The 18,201-nt window shown below is 30.2% G+C and overlaps 1 protein-coding gene across 11 annotated transcripts in view; it reads left to right on the forward strand.

The window, feature by feature from the left end:
- Positions 1-8,204: 8,204 nt before the first annotated feature.
- LOC101258734 (uncharacterized) overlaps positions 8,205-18,201 on the forward strand; it is a 48,524-nt gene continuing 38,527 nt past the window's right edge. For 5 of the 11 annotated variants that reach the window (XR_011220022.1, XM_069295038.1, XM_069295030.1 and 2 more), the window contains exons 1-9: positions 8,205-8,362; positions 8,460-8,540; positions 8,651-8,728; positions 10,487-10,537; positions 11,463-11,583; positions 11,687-11,748; positions 11,854-12,508; positions 12,590-12,709; positions 16,363-16,476. The gene's annotated coding sequence lies outside the window, so the exon portion shown is untranslated. Of the gene's footprint in view, positions 8,363-8,459; positions 8,541-8,650; positions 8,729-10,486; positions 10,538-11,462; positions 11,584-11,686; positions 11,749-11,853; positions 12,509-12,589; positions 12,710-16,362; positions 16,477-17,228; positions 17,304-18,201 lie in introns of all 11 variants that reach the window. The other 6 variants (XM_069295028.1, XM_069295029.1, XM_069295032.1 and 3 more) reach the window with 5 other exon arrangements.

Consider the following 18,201-nt stretch of genomic DNA (forward strand, 5'->3'; position numbering starts at 1 on the left):
CTATTATTTTCTTCGTTAAATGACTTTATAATAGATTAAATTGCCATAGATTGTTTTCCTTAACTAGTTGTTATTCTTCTTCTATTAAGACTTTGAAATCAGGCTAAAAATTTTAATTACTAAATATTTCATTGTGGAGCTAGTAGGAAGTTCTTATATTTTGAACTCTAAAACCAAATGCTTGGCAAAAAAATATATCAAAAGTTGCCACACTACAACAATTATATATTCTATGAAATTCTACAAGTATTTTTTTTTCAATTCGATGTTTGATGTCAACATTGAAACTCGATCTAACTATTTCGAAATTACACCATATAGGCTTCATTAGCAGGAAAAGGGCTCCTACATCCAAGCCAAAAGAAATGACAGTGAATACGACATATTAAGTTGCGGACTATTTGTCACGATCCGAGTCTACACTCTGGACGTGGCCAACACTCAAGAATCATTGTTGGTCCCTAAGCGAAATCTCATCTTGACTGACTACAAGCAAAGACTAACTTAAGCATGCAAAAGCTTAAAACTGAAATAAAAGTTCATAAAACTTAAATACAAACTTTAACTCAAAAGGGAACTCTAAATAATAAAATATACTCAATTCGCCCCAAAATAGGCAACTTAAGTCTTTAAAAGATTTAATAAAATAAATGAATAATACAAACTTCTCAACTATACTAACTATCTATGAAACCTCTAACTGATAATGATGGAAGTTGGGACAAGACCCACAACATTCTGACTAAACTGAAAAGTAACTGAAATCTCCCGAAAGTAAGGAGACTCACCATATCTAACTCGAACTCTCAGATGTATCAAACGAATCTCCTGTTGATGACTCTAAATACCTGTGTCTGCATCATGAAAAGATACAGGACAAATGGCTCAGTACGTGGAATGTACGAGCATGTAAAAGGAATTCTATGTCACGTCCTGAGCATACACCCTGGACGTGACCGACACTCAATGACCATTGCTGGCCTTGAGCAAACCCTTGACCTGACTTACTTAACGCAGCGGAAGACTTAACTCAATGAAATAGACTCATTCAATAACTTAAATGGCCAAAATGACACTTAAGTGTCAATGACAAAATATCAGCAATACAAAGATGAGAGGCTCAATACTAACTGTCTGACTGTCTATGCAGCCTCTATAATACTAAGATGGATGTTGGAACAGACCTCACAACATCATATCAAAAGAAAGATTGAGAAGTAATAATTGTGTCATCCAGAATGCAAGGAGGCTCACCACCGACTCCGAGTGCTCAGTTGGATCAACGAGGCGCTGGATTGTGCTGTCTTGGTTACCTGCGTCTGCATCATGATATGATGCAGGCCAACTGACATCAGTACATTGAATGTACAAGTATGCGAGTTGGAATGCATACTACAACTTAAGCTTGAAAAAGAGTAAGAAGGAACAATTACCTTGGCTCTGCCCAACTAATGAATAATTTGACTTAATATAAAACAATTAAACACATGCAATATATAAAGCTTGTAAAAAATGAAAACACTTAGTTCGTTAAAGAAAATCCAATAATAAACTCAACTTTACTTATATACGAAGTAATATCGTTTTTATGGGAGATTCTCTAACAGACAACCATCACTATAAGCCTAAGTGGTGATACAACGTCTTCCTCACGCTGTCAAAACTGTCCTATACTTTGTCGTTGCATAGAACTACTTAACTTAGTGGATCCACTAGCTTAACTACTTGATCATCTAAAAAGTATGGTCTGTTAATACCTATGATGACTATATAATTTTAATGGATACTTGAGTTAATATGAACTCTTATCCCCGCATCGATGCTCAGTGCTACTGTCAAAATATACTTTAGCTCATGTTTTTAAAACAACTTCTTTCTTTGGGTTGATATTATTGCTTAACACTTAGCTTTAGAAAACTCTCTTGGAATCAGTGTTCCCTTTTTCTTGCTCAAAACTCTTTGGAAATCTTAGTATCCTCTTAACTTAAATGTAAAAACAATTGTAACTCATAGGAACTTATATGAAAGAGTGGGGAAGGAATGGGGTGAACTAGCGTCCTCTGCGCTATGAGAGGCGTGGGGCGCCAGGCCCCACACTTCAGAGGGCAAGCTGGGACACTATGGCTGGTGTGGCGCCCCAGGGCCCTACGAACATTTTAAATTTTCTCCTCCGTTTTCATCTCTAAACCCTCTAAACTTCCATTGATCTTTCTTTGAACACTTAGGGATCATTAGTACCTTTAATATCCAATAGATTTGACTCAAAAAACAACTTGGTAACAGAATCAAATCAACACTAGGCATGCAACAACTCAACGAACAAGAATTTAAATAAGTTGGTGTGGGGGTGAATTAACCCAACACAAAAAATCTCAGATACCTTGATAGGGATCATCCCTAACCAATTCCACTCGCAGACCTTGGCAATCTTGGCGAATTCTTGACTTTTCTCCCTTTCCTTCTTCTTTTTTCTCTTCTCTAAGCCTAAATCGTGATTTTAATTTTCTAATCTGAACCAAAACTTGTTTTTACACCAAATAAATCCCTAAAATGAAATAAGAAATTAATTAATGAAAAGACTAGTTTGCCCTTCCTTAAATCTGGATTGGGATTTTCCTTACTTCAATTTCCCAACTTTCGATAGGCATATCTCCCTCATACGATATCAAAAATGCGCAAACTTGGCGGTGTTAGAAAGACCTCTCCAAGTACATTCTAACCATATCAATAACTACCCATAAATCATCACGGGCTATGAGTTATGACCGTTTGAAAGTGATCAATACTCACTTTCTCTTACAACTCACACTTTCCACGCCAAGAGTTCAAAATAAGTATAAGACACGTGGCATAAAGATCGTCTCCGGTGCTCAATGAGACAAAGGCGCAAGATAGTCCAATTATTTTAACTTTATACCTCTCCATCTCATTTTATATTGGAATACTTACATAAATATACTATAATAAAAAATATTTACTATTTATAGTAATAATATTTTTTTTACTTGATCAATTTTAATTCATTTATAATACAAGTTTGATACATATTACAAAGAACAATTTATTATTCACATATAATACAAATTTTAACGATGAATAATACATTTATCACACATTTTTATACACTTATAATACAATGTGACAAATTTTTACCAAACAAACATGATATATATTAAAAAATAATTATAATTCATATATATTGCATACACAATTCACTTCTAATACATATTGCAGATTTAACAAAGCATTACTATAAATGGCAATAAACAAAAAGTATCGTTAAAATCAGTAAAAAAAATTTAAATGTATTAATTTATATAATTTTTCCTTTTATAATTAGGTATTTAAGAATAATATTATATATTTGAAAATTTGGTCCAAAAATATTTTATACTAGATAATGAAAGGCTCGTTTACGGGCCCAATATTATAACCTTATAAGAGAAATTTTATTAGGTTTTTAAAAGGAAAATTATTATAATATTTTCAAATAAACATGATAGGGAATAACAATAAAACATAATATTTATAAAAAATAATGACATGCTTGATGAAAATTATAATGAATCATACAAAGTAATAAAAGGATAAAAATAATCATGACCTTCTGTCTTAATATTTATTAAAATTAGGAAAATAATTTTTATAGTAAACAAAGATTTTTTTCTAAAGTAATTAATAAACATGATGAATAAATGTTTTATCTCAAGTAAAGAAGATTTATAAATTTCAGCAACAGTTGATATAATATATACTGCAGTAATTTAACATGAGGTAGTTAGTATAATAATTTATATAACTTGCTTAAAACTGATTTATCTATGATAAAATAAAAAGTAATAAATGAATATATATTTTTCAATAAATTATTCTTATATTTTCTAGAAAAATTTTACAATATATAGTTTTTAGAAAAGTCATGTAACTTGTGGAGGAAATTTACCACTTGAAAAAAATATATTCTAATGAAGTTTAAAAATAAAACTTATAGTTTTAAAAATGAAATATATATGAAATAATCATATTACCCTAGATCGTCCTCAACTTTTTTAATCAAACTTACATCAATTCACATATTTAGATTAATATGTTTGAAATCAAGTAAAAGTACAAATATGATTATATATTTTAATGAAGAACTACACCTTTATAATCTAATAAACATTTTTAGTTTACTTTAAATACAAATATATCATCCTATTTATTTTATTTGTAAATTTACTTTTTAACATCTTCTAAAATATATATTTTTAAAATTATTAAAAATAAAATTTATTTATTCATTAACTTCAATCTAATATATATTATTAATTTTATCATACTTGTTTCTTTTCAGGTATATTAATTAGAGTCAAAATAAAGATGAAAATAATTAACTATATTTTTAAGCAATAAATTTTTATGTTAAAGTAGACATTTTTAGTAAGCATAAGAATATAAAAATACTAGGAATTAATCAAAGTAATAGTTAAATAGAGTAATGAATAGATATCCCAGTAACTCATAAAAAAACGTGAAGTGATAACAAAATGAGTTGATAGAAATAACATTAACCAGATGTTTATAGAACTATTTAGTTTCTTGTTAGATTTTTGTTAATATGAATTAAATTTTTTACCCTTGATCATCATTCACTTCATATACAAAGAGATCTTTCTAGATTTTTTTTTTTTTGCTATCTTTCTTAATAGATTTTTGTTAGTATAAAATTACATTTTTATCGTTGGTCGTCCTACCACTTCACTCTTCTATATAATATAATATATAAAATTTATATAGTTGGTATTATCTAGGGTTTTAACAAAATCAAGCCTGTTTTTGTTTCTGCTATTTGCATTGTTCATTTATAATACAAGTTTAATACATATTACAAGAAACAATTTATTATTCACATATAATATAAGTTTTAATGATGGATAATGCATTTATAACACATTTTAATACACTTATAATACAATTTGACAATTTTTTTACCAAACAAACATAAAATATTTCAAAAATAATTATAATTCAAATATATTGCAAACATAATTCACTTTCAATAGATATTACAGATTTATCACAGTATTGCTATATATGGTAATAAACAAAAAGTATCGCTAAAATCAGTAATTATTTTTAAAAATGTTTAATTCATGTATTTTTTCCTAATTATTTTCTTCCAATTTATGTGACATGAATAAAAATTGAAAAAATGAACTAATTTTTTATATGTGTTTTTTTGCAAAATATTTTAAATTGTTAATGTATTTACCTTTTATGTCATTTTTAAATAGTATATGTTATTCCATCTGTTTCATTTTATATGTTACAAGTGATTTTAGGAAAGTCAATGGGATTTCGTATACGATTCTCACATATTTTTAGTTGTCATTTTACTGTGATTTATAGTATTTTTTAGTTCTTACGTCATTTTCAAGCAATATATGCAATTTTCTTTTGTTTAGACAAAAATAAAGGAATCAACCAAATTTCATTACAAATTTTAATTATGTTTTTCTAAAAATATCTTGAATTGTTACATTGATATTTTAAGCTTCTTTTTTATGTAATTTTTAAATATGCAACAAATTAGAAATTAAAACAAAGAATTAAAGTTTTCAAATCATTATATATTGATATTAAAATATTCAAATCTTTAAAACTCCACATATATGCACAAATTAATAGAAGGAAACCAAAAGAATTTTTTTAAAAAATATATGAAAGCTCATTTTAATAATAAACACAGATATATTTTATTTTTAATATATGATCCCTCCTTTTCAATTTATATGAACTTATTTTTTTATTTCATCTCAAAAAGAAAATAACTTCTGAATTTTAATTTTTTTTACATCACATATTTAAGATCACAAAATTTAAAAATATTTTAATACACAAAATTTAAATATACATATAAATTTTAGTTTTATTTTTGATTGATTTCATCTAATATTATATTTGATATAGAATTATTGAGAGCTAATCGTAATCATAATTAATTTACTTTCATATAATGAATAAATATCACAATAATTCATAAAAACTAGAGAAATACAAAAAATAAGGTAATATTAATAATAATAATTAAAGATATTTCTAGAACCATTTTAATTTTTTTGTTATTGGCAGATTTTTGTTTGTATGAAGTTACATTTTTTTAACCTTTGATCATCATTCACTTCACATATAGAAAGATGTTTCTAGAATTATTTATTCTTGATAGATTTTTGCTAGAATAAAATTACACTTTAATTCTTAGTTGTCTTTAAAGTTACTTTTTATCATCTTTTTATCTTTAATTTCAATCTAATATATATTATTCATTTTGAATTGTAAAATTACTTTTTAACATCTTTTTATCTTTAATTTCAACCTAATATATATTATTAATTTTTATCACACTTATTTATTTTCAAATATATTAATTAGAGCCAAAATAAAGATGAAAATAATTAATTCATGATAAATTTTTATGTAAAAAGTAGGCATTTTTTTATAAGCATAATTAATAGAAAAAATATTAAGAATTAAAATAAAAGTAATAGTAAAATAGATTAATAACAAAATAGATATCACAATAACTCATAAAAGAAAAGATAGTGAAGTAATAACAATAACTTAAGATGTTTCTACAACTATTTAATTTTCTTGTTATCATTCTAGGTAGATTTTTATCAGCGTGAAATTACATTTTTACCCTTTGATCATTATTCACTTTATATAAAGAAAGAGATTTCTAGAATTATTTATTATCTTTCTTAATAGATTTTTATTAGAATAAATTACATTTTTGCCCCTAGTAATCCTTCCATTCACTCTTCTATATAATATATATATATATAGAGAGAGAGAGAGAATAAAATATATTAATAGAAAAATAAATAGAAAAATATTAACTATTCAAACACATTTTATTTTAATTAGTTCAAAAATTTCTTTCAAAAGTATGTAAAAACAAGCTTAACATTCATTATTGTTTGTTTAATTAATAGAAACTCTTCACTTTAACAAAATTACAATAATATCCTTATGAGCCCAAAATAAAAATTAAGACATGTATGAATTATTCTAGATTTTTCATTTTGACCATAATGTCATTGGTCGTCCTTCTCATGATTCTTCTATATAGTAGTAATACAAAACAAAAATTAAGACATGTATGAATAATTCTAGATTTTTTATTTTGACCATAAATTACACAATTATTATTTTGCCCTTAAATGATGTTAAAATTACTAAAATGTCATTGGTCGTCCTTCTCATGACTCTTCTATATAGTAGTAATACAAAACAAAAATTAAGACATGTATGAATTTTTCTAGATTTTTCATTTTGAACATAAATTACACAATTATGATTTTGCCCTTAAATGATGTTAAAATTACTAAAATGTCATTGGTCGTCCTTCTCATGACTCTTCTATATAGTAGTAATACAATAATATCCTTATGAGCCCAAAACAAAAATTAAGACATGTATGGCTTATTCTAGATTTTTTATTTTGACCATAAATTACACAATTATTATTTTGCCCTTAAATGATGTTAAAATTACTAAAATGTCATTGGTCGCCCTTCTCATGACTCTTTTATATAGTAGTAATACAATAATATCCTTATGAGCCCAGAACAAAAATTAAGACAAGTATAAATTATTCTAGATTTTTCATTTTGACCATAAATTACACAATTATTATTTTGCCCTTAAATGATGTTAAAATTACTAAAATGTCATTGGTCGTCCTTCTCATGACTCTTCTATATAGTAGTAATACAAAACAAAAATTAAGACATGTATGAATTTTTCTAGATTTTTCATTTTGACCATAAATTACACAGTTATTATTTTGCCCTTAAATGATGTTAAAATTACTAAAATGTCATTGGTCGTCCTTCTCATGACTCTTCTATATAGTAGTAATACAATAATATCCTTATGAGTCCAAAACAAAAATTAAGACATGTATGGATTATTCTAGATTTTTCATTTTGACCATAAATTACACAATTATTATTTTGCCCTTAAATGATGTTAAAATTACTAAAATGTCATTGGTCGCCCTTCTCATGACTCTTCTATATAGTAGTAATACAATAATATCCTTATGAGCCCAGAACAAAAATTAAGACATGTATAAATTATTCTAGATTTTTCATTTTGACCATAAATTACACAATTATTATTTTGCCCTTAAATAATATTAAAATTACTAAAATGTGGTCGTCCTTGTTCATTGCTATTCTATATAGTAGTAATATAAAATTTATATAGTTGGTACTATCTAGGGTTTTAACAAAATCAGGCCTGTTTTTGTTTTAACAAAATCAGGCCTGTTTCTGTTTCTGCTATTTGCATTGTGTAAGGTCTATCATGTTGGGTATGTTTGTTATGATGCTTTATCATTTTGTTTTGAAAGAACTGGTTTATAGATATGATCTAAATTACAATCTTTCTTTTTTGTTTTTGGAAAAAAGATATCAAAAGAAATTGTAACGCTTCTCTACCGTGTATCCCAAGTCTGTATTGGCTGCAAATCCGATAAATATATCTTAAGAGTTAGTACAACTATTCAATTCTCTCGTTATTTCTATCTTAAAACCATCTTGGCAAAGTATTTTACTGCACTTTCGTGGTTTTCAGTTACGTTTTTCTGTATGTGTTTCAGGGGAAAAATGGGAGCTTCCATTCATAGATCATCGAGAGACAGAGGCATAGGAGGAAAATCAAATCTCCATACTTAAAGGTTGTTGCATCATTCCAATACACAATTTGCTTATCTGTGGTCAAAACATCTTTATTAGAAATACATTTCAAATTTGCAGCCCTACATATTTATTTTCTGTGGCTTTTGGTTGAGTTTTGAAATCTCTATGCTAGAAACCGTCCCAGCCTGAACTTAGACAAGTAGTTACATATCAATGAACTCATGTTTGATTTTGTCTTGTCATTCCCCTGCAATTTGGGCACTGTGAAGTATCCTGTATGTTATCTCATGAATGTTTTGAACAAAAATGAATAAAGTAACAGGAGATAATATCAATTTTGAATTGGATTCAGAAAACCTTGAATGATCAACGAACTACGAGTTTCTAGTTATTTCTAACGGAGAGCAGCCTCTACTTGAAGTTCCTTGGTGTTATTACGAGTCATGTGCTAATGAGTTATCAGTAGATACCTTTTTTCAAATGCCACTTTGATATTAGTTTACTTTGCAATTGTGTTCATAAGTTCATTGTAAATCTTATATTACAATAGCTGTGAGAGATTCTCTGGAAATTTATATGTCAATTTGAAAGTGGTGAAATTAACCCATAGAAAACACTAGTCTATTGAAAGTTTACCTATTGGAGGCAAACATTGAATTCATAGTCACTAGCCACCAATAATAGAAAGACATAAATTAATACTCTTTTATAGGGAGAAAGAAAAAGGCAACAAGATGATTACAAGCATTTAAATGGAATATATCACTATGCCTCTCGATATATATATCCTTGAAAACTTACCGACATACTAATTCTATCTTCCTTTTTAGTCTATTTTCTCTACAGATGCTCCTTGTCTCTTAATAGAAACCACGGCTGCTTTTACCTTATATTATGTGATTCTTAATTCATCCAACCTACAAACTGGGAATCCAACAATATTTTGGTTTCTATATCTAGCAGTTCCTTTATCCTCTTGGCTGACATTTGCTTATATGATCGTTGCTTTTACAGCCTTACTTTGGTATGCTTGGTTATGGAGGGCCTATTGCATCTATGCATTTAGGCACGTGTGTCTTGCTAAAGTTTAGAATGACTTCATTTTAGACAAAAAAACAATGACTTACTTGTTTTCATGCTCTGCCTTTTCTGTAGAAGAGCCTCTGTTTCATCAAAAACAAAGGAGTGTAACATTGTGTGTGTGTATATATATGAACTGAGTACTATTATCCATGTGGGGGTCCGGGTATTGTGATTTTGAAATTATTACTTGTTGCTTCAAGCATCATTTTCCGTTTCTTTTGCTTATTACCTATTCCATTTGTACTCCAGCTATTGTAATACACCTTAGAACAGGCCTTTCTGTATTACACAGTTCACATTTCTTTTCTCTTATTTGGATTTTGCTGAGTGTATGCTACTACAAATTTCCTATTGTTAGTATATGAACTTTGCAGGTATCGAATTTACTTGACCTTGTCAAACTTTGGTCTCTCCCCAACTGATTGGCACTGAGGAATAATAGTAGTTGTTATTGTTCAAACTTTGAGAATTCATTTCCAGAATTTAATGTCAATAGTCATTGTGATAACTATTATTTTAGTTAGATGACAATCATTAGAGAGCTGGAAGGTCACATAAAATGGGTTGTGGATCAACAAACATTGTAGCTGATGATGGTACCACAGTCTGGTGCATGTGGTGATGGATGATGTGATGATAATCTCTGTCTTTACATGATTTATCCTGTGCCATCTACCCTTTTGTATCTTATTCATTATTATTTCTTTGGGCAGTGTGATGAAGTATCAAAAACAGGAAAAACTGTGATGCCTATTGAATTTCAGGTATAGTATCTATATTTATTGTATTTTTAAAAAGGGGTAGGGGACGGGAAAATTGGGGAGAGGAGACACCAGGGTGGGGATCGTACTCTCACCAACAATGTGAAAGTTTAGATAGCCAACCAAAAGAGCTACTAAAATTTCCCAGGTACAGTGTCTATATGTTGTTATAACTCGGGGATAATTTTACTAATTCGTGCAGTTGATGTCTTTATAAAGGCAAACAGACGCCAGACACTTCTGTACACTTCAGGAACTCCTTTATATTTTTGGTGGAAACCCAGGAGATACCAATAAGTATCAGATGATTGATTGCTATTTGTTGAGAATCATCTTAAATCTCCGCTTGGACTTTAGTATACCTATTACTTACATGATCCTAGCTTTTTTAGTATACCTAAGCCTGATTGCATCGAACTATGTCTCATCTTTAAAATTAATGTGGAGCCTCTTTTTCCTATAATTCATCACATCGAGTTCCTCAAATGGATGTGTTTAAATAACTGTGTGATGCATGTTCTAAAAAGGAAAGGAAATCAATACCTAATTTGTTAAAGAGCTTTTTCTGGTTAGAAATTCAATTCTGTCTAAGCAGATGTGGCATTTCCTAGTCGTTTTCTTTTTTAATATTTAATGCATTTCAATAAGAGTTGCCCTTGCTGTTCAATTCCTGGTCCTTTTTCATGCATTCTTAGATATAAGCTTTACTGATCATATAAATAGGAAAACGATCATTTGTGTGAGAATTTTCAGCTACTATTTAAATATCTGTTATAACTTATGAATTATTTGTTTTCTTATCACCAAAAAATAAGCAAATTCTAATATTTTTGGGGAAATCTCAATCATAGTACCCTTTGCCAATAATTGTTTTAGTAGATAATCTTTTTCTTTTTAAGCAGATTTTTCCGCTTATGCAAATTCACAGGTCAATGACACTAATTTAGCGGAAATTGAAGGTGGAGAGGTTACTGTCCTGCAATGGTCCAGAGTTTGTAATGCAACTTAGCTTTCACGTAAAGGATAGCAGTGATTGAAAGTTTGTTCAGGTAACATGTGTATCATTTGTCACGACAAACACCTGCCAAGTATTTTTATCAAATCCTGTTATCGTAGTCTATGCATTATATAGTCTGAGACCAATTTTCTCAGGAACAAAATCCTCCTCCAAAGCACATGCTCACCTGAGGTGTGTTTATTTTCCGGTGGTGCAGGTAAAACTATATTGTACAGTTCTGTTATGTGTCATTGAAATTTCTTTTTGATGTTGTACCTGCTCTTGAAACATTTTGAAGGATGTTGCATGCTTTTAATTGCAGGGTAAAGAGAGTATTGAGGTGATATTGGAAAAGCTAGAGGCAGATGGGTATGGAATTACCGAGAATTTTGAAACTGTCCGTTGGTCGGGTCGTCTGCTTCCAGATGCTCGTTGGGTAAGGTCAGAATCTTTCTGTTATTCATAGTTTACAAATTATAATTTACCAGTCTTGTATTCCATCACTACAGTCTGCCAAATAATACCTTCATGATAATATATGTCCAAAATTTGAAAGAAGGAACATGTGTGCCTGTAATTTACGTGTATATTGTGTTATTCTCTGTTTTGTTTCTTTTTATGGAACCAAAGCCAAGAAAAAGTGATAGGGCTGAAGTCCTGAAGAGATGCTGCTTTAGAGTAAAATGCTTCATAGGTATAAAACCATTTGTACAAAACAAGTGCTCTCTTATTAATGAATAAGCAATTGCTTCTTTTCTCCAAGCATCACTGAGCAATATTCTGCTTGCAAAGACCGATGCTGGTTTCAACCCAACACCGTCAAAGGTACAAGATAGCTTTCCAAAATTTCTGACGACTTGACTGAGGATTTAATTGCACGTCAGCACGTGTACATACAGAAACGCATTTCCGGAATGCAAAATGAGAATATTTATATGCATGTCTATATATCAAGGCAGTAACTATTCCATGTGCAGGTAGTTAATACTATCTTGTTGTCCATTATTTGAGATACATAACATTCTGTTATTTCTTATTTATTTTCCCTCTATTCACAGTTATTCCAGGACCATTGCAGCATATCCTGCTGCATCCTGTAGATTTTTGCAAAAATCAATTGGCATGCACCAAGACACCAACACAAATAAAGGGGCATTAACTAATCCGCGTGACTCGAGGTATAAAATTTAAAAACTTTTGTGTGTCTATGTGCACATACAAAAGTATACAAGTTACATACCACAATAGATGGTACAACTAGAATAACTCGTATTTGGCTCCGATCTCTTTGAAAATATCTATATTTTTTAATTTTAGCTAAGCCCCAACAGTAAATGTATAAAGGAACCATACCATACCCAATAACACCTTGATTGGTCTTAGACCAGTTATATTGTGATAGGTCAGAAATACACTATCGAGCAATGGTTATATCAACTCGTGAGCTAGTTTCGATTAGAGCACTAAAATTTGGAGAGATCGATATACCCCTGGTGAGAAAGGGATTGGTCGATTTTATGACAGACTGTTGCATTAAATTAAAAGCATTTCAATGTTTTATCCACGCCGCTCTTTCTTTGTAAAATTTTCTTTCCACTAGATCCTAACATCCACTTCCTCCCTTATCATGATGTATATTGATACAGTTGAATATCATAAAAATCTCTAACTAAGACCCTAGATTCTCTGCTACCATAAATTAGCAGCCAAAGGAACATTGAAATTGACGAAGAATTGTATCAGAGCTCATGCATGATGGCTTTATCGATGCCCATTAGCATTAATTAAGTATTTTTTTGGTTTTGTATCTCTTATCGTGAAACTCTAGTGATAGAATGAGCATCTTCAATTGAGTAGAAAGGTCATTAATTCACTAAACAATCGAAGGTAATACAGAGGGGACAACAGAGGGATAGGGAGAACCTGCACCTTCTCATTGTCCATAGACATTTTCCGTTGTTACCCGTTCATCGTTGAATCTCCGGAGATATCCAGAAGAGTGAGACTGGCGCCTTTGAGGGGAAGAGTGGAGAACAACAGTTTTGATGGCAAAGTGAATTTAAAAAGAATTAAACAAGTCATTATCATAATATATAATAACCTTATTTGGTCCCTGTGTTCCTCTTTCACGTGATTCCTTTAATTCTTTCGAATTTGTATCTTTTTACATCTTGTAAGAAATTCCTCTGATCATCTAGGTGGTTATAAAGAATTTGTCAATGAATTAATCCATAGAACTCACCTCTTGTTCTGTAGTAAAGAACATGTAAAGACAATGATAGTTTTTACTTTAAACGAATCAATATATTGAGAGGTTGAGATTGAATAAAAGTCAATGTGCAATATATACTTTTTATTGTATCAACAATGTACGTATCTAATATATAGTTATACATCACTTATATACGAGTCTATATTATTTTTCCAATATCAATATATTTTATATACATACAATTATTTTATTGAAAACAATTTTTGTTACCTGTATCACTAAATTTTAAACTATTTTTCATGTGAATAGATACTTGACTATACTTTTAGTATAGATAAAACTACTTTTATTCTATATTTATGATTTTTTAGCTAAAACATTGAAAAAATTGTACACGTGTCAAGTGTAAGTTACTTGAGAATTGAGATTTTATGCACCAAATAAATGCCAAAATGCCTTCACACCAAATACCCCTATATTCACTTTGCTATCAGAATTGTTGTTCCCCACTCTTCCCGTCAGCGGCGCCAGTCTCGCTCTTCTCAGAATCTCCGACAATTCAACAATGGACGGCGAATAATGGAGAACGTCGATAGACAATGAGAAGATGCAAGTTCTCCCTTTTTCTTTTTTGTCCCCTCTGTTTTACCTTTAACTGTTTAGTGAATTGAATGACTTTTCTACTTGATTGAAAATGTTCATTCTTTCAATCGAGTTCCAGGATAAGATATATAAACCATAAAAATACTTAATTAACGCTAATGGACACCGATAAAGCTGTGCATGTTCTTTGATAGAATTCTTCGTCACTTTAGATATTCCTTTAGTTTATGGTATCTGAGAATCTAGGGTTTTAGTTAGAGATTTTTATGATATCCAATTGTATCAATATATATCATGATTAGGTAGGAAGGAGGATCTTAGGATTTAGTGGAAAAGGAAATTTTATAAAGCAAGAGCGGGTGGGTGAGGTGAAGCTGTGAAGTGCTTTTTCTTTAACAGAAAGGTCTGTCAGAAAATCCACAAGTTCCATTTTCACCAGGGTATATCGACCCTCAAGTTCTATTTGGTCATTTTTTCATATTTTAGTTCTCTCAACAACTGATTAATCCAAACTAGCTCACGGGTTGTTGCAACTGTTGCTCAATATTTTACTCCACTGTACTTTATTGAGCAACCACACTTTGCATCTTATACTTCCAAGATACCAAATTACCTCCTACTAAAACACAATATCCAAACTTTAAATGTCTATCACAGGTTGATCTTGCCCAATCAATATCTATATATCCAATGATATGCTTATGGCCTTGATCATCAAAGAGTAGTCATATACCTGAAACTCACTTTATATATCGCAAAATACGAACAACTGTATCCCAATGATTACTAGAGGGGAAGTCATAAACTATCTTGCAAGACTCACAAGAAAAGGATGTTAACTCTAGTCACTATAATTCAACTTTCCCACTAGCCATCTATACCTTCGAAAATCGCGGAATGGCTCCCCCTGTCGTGGCATTATATTAGCATTGGGGTCCATGGAAGCGTCAATAGGTCTACATCGCATCATTCTTGTCTCCTCAAGAATGTCCAAGGCACACATGCAATGCGACATAACAATACTTAATTTCGACTGAGCAACCTCAATACCCAAAAGATACTTCAGTCTGCTGAGGTCTTCAGTTTGGAAATATTGAAAGAGATTTTACTTCAAATTAGTGATACTATCCAAACCATTGCCGGTGATAACGATAACGTCAACTTGGACTACCAAATAAATACACAGATTAGATGCAATATATTGATAAAACACTGAGTGATCAACTTCACCACGAGTCATGCCGAACTCCGCTCTGGAATTACTTATTGAACTCCCAAAATGTAGCTCAAGAAGACTGCAACCCTTAGACTTTAGGGTGACCTGCACAATCGACATACAAGGATACTTATGATACTGACCCCCCCGGCTAATAAAATAATGTGGTAAAGCATCATTAATGTCCAACTAATGAAGAGGCCAATGACGAATGACAACCATAGATAGAAAAAGGAAGATATATGCTATTTTAGCCTGGGATGAGAAATTATCGTTCTAATCCAACCCAAATATTTGTGTATATCCTTTGGCAAAAGTGAAATTGAAAAACTTATATCAGTCGAAAATAGTGCAGTGGCCACCAAAAAGTGCTCAAAATTCGGTATAAAATGTATGAATTGTCTCTTTAAATCACGAGTCAAGTTGCCCAAAAACTAGCTGGAACAGGCTCACGCTTTGGCGCGTGGTACTATCGCGGTAGCTAGAATCCTAAAAGTCCTACTATTATATTTTGATTGGTAAAGGATAAGTGTATTGATACTTGATGCTATAGAAATGTACAATTATCAAGCTTACAAGGAAGTCATACTATTATTTCATTTTTCACTTTATATATATGTTGCCTGTGCCTTTCAAACAGTTCGAGGATGCACTTGTGAGTAGTTTTTTCTTTCTAAACACAATAATATCAATCCCTGTGTGGCTCCTCTTTACCAATTTTTTTGGCTTGTTCTCTATCTCTCATTGCTGCATTTATTGCTATGTATACTGTCACTAAACTTGGGTGCGTTTCTCGACAGAAACTTGGGGATGATATTGCAGATATGGCCTATGCATCAGACAATGTGATGCAAATGTGGAATCACTTAATATTAATCAATCAAATATTGAGCTTGAGATGTCCAACTTGCGAGGTATTAATTCAGCTGATGCTTGTATGCTACATTACTGTCTACACCTCATGCCTTCAGCTTTTTATAATTGTTATTAAGATTCTTTCATGCTGCTGTGTTGCTGCAATGGTTTGGCTTTATGTAGTCCGGAAATTTTTTAAGTGACACATGAAATCAAAAAACAATGTTATGTGCATCATGAACCATGCCTATTTTAAACCAGCTGCTTGGCATGTTTGCATTCTAAACAGATTTATTTATTTTAATTTTTGAAAAAAGTATATTCCATTGATAATGTGAAATTCGTTATCATCCCATATGCCTAGTTAACTTGTGCATTTTTTATAGATTAATTTAAAATATAAAATTTATGATTTAAAATTTTTATTCATAAATATAAAATTATGAATTTATATTATTTATAAATTTCTTAAATATAAAATTTAGCTAAAATTATATATATTTCCTTTCTCTGCCCAAAAAAGAAATACATTTCAAATTTATAATTGAAATGGCCCATTTCAAACTTTCAACCATTTTTAACTTTTATATATATATATATATATATATATATATATATATATATATATATATATATATATATATATATATAACTTTAATAACTATATATAAGATGCTAGGAAAGCAATTATTCGTCAACGTTCCAACTTTTCTAGGCAGGGGTAATATAGTAATTTACTAAATGTTGTGTAAAGGTATTATTGTACTTATTTGCTTCGTTGTTGAGCTTTTTTATTTATTGAACATATAAGTCCAATAATTGATGGAGCCATATCATTGGATGGTGGGATCATAAAGAGTCCTGACATATTTTCCCTAGGCAAAAGGTAAAGAGGTTTGTCTTAGGTAGTGCTTTTATTATATTCATAAATTTTTCTTCCTTCATAGTTCAACTTGTTTGTGATGGTACTTTAAATAATTGATTGCCTATTAAAGTGCATTTTGCTATTCAACTTTCAAAGTGCATTTTGCTCAAAGGATTTTAGACTCAACTCATGAAAACTTTATAGATCACAAAATAACTTGAATTGATTGATAGCAAAGATTGACAGCTAGTTTCGAGTCAATGTTGTTCATGAAAATGCAAAAACTTCAAAAAGAGAAAGTAGAATTAAACTAGAATGCTACTCAACGTTTCAGATGTTTTAGTAAAGCTCATTAACAATTTTGTTTCTCTCTCGTCTAATCCTCAAGCTACTCATCGACAAATTAAAAAAAAATTCAGATGCTTTAAATAAAGCTCATTAACAATTTTGTTTCTTTCTTGTCTAATCTTTTTACTGTCAGAACTTAAAAATTGAATACAATGGTAATACAAAAAAAAGAACCATTCAAAATCAAAGCATACAAACTAGGTGCTGAAATTAAAGACTAATGGTAAAAATATTCAACTAATTCATTGCCTAATAGAAAAAAATTGCAATGACAGCCTTACAAAAAATTCTTGGCAGCCCTAGAAATTATGCAGCCCTAACAGAGAAATTCCTTAAATAAACTCTCAATTAGCTCCTCTTTGACCCTCGACCCCTAACCTTACCTACAAAACTACTAGTTTTGGTGCTAACAAAACAATGAGTATCCATACGAGCCCAATCACATAATATTCAATCATCACAAAGAAAAATGGAAGATTACATCAAAGAAGAAGAAGAGGGAGATGAATCTAGAGGAATATACTTACTTTATATGTAGACACTAGTCGAAACGTTTTTCTCCAAAGAAAAG

Source organism: Solanum lycopersicum, chromosome 3 (genome assembly GCF_036512215.1).
Source record: "Solanum lycopersicum chromosome 3, SLM_r2.1".
Classification (NCBI taxonomy): Eukaryota; Viridiplantae; Streptophyta; class Magnoliopsida; order Solanales; family Solanaceae; genus Solanum; species Solanum lycopersicum.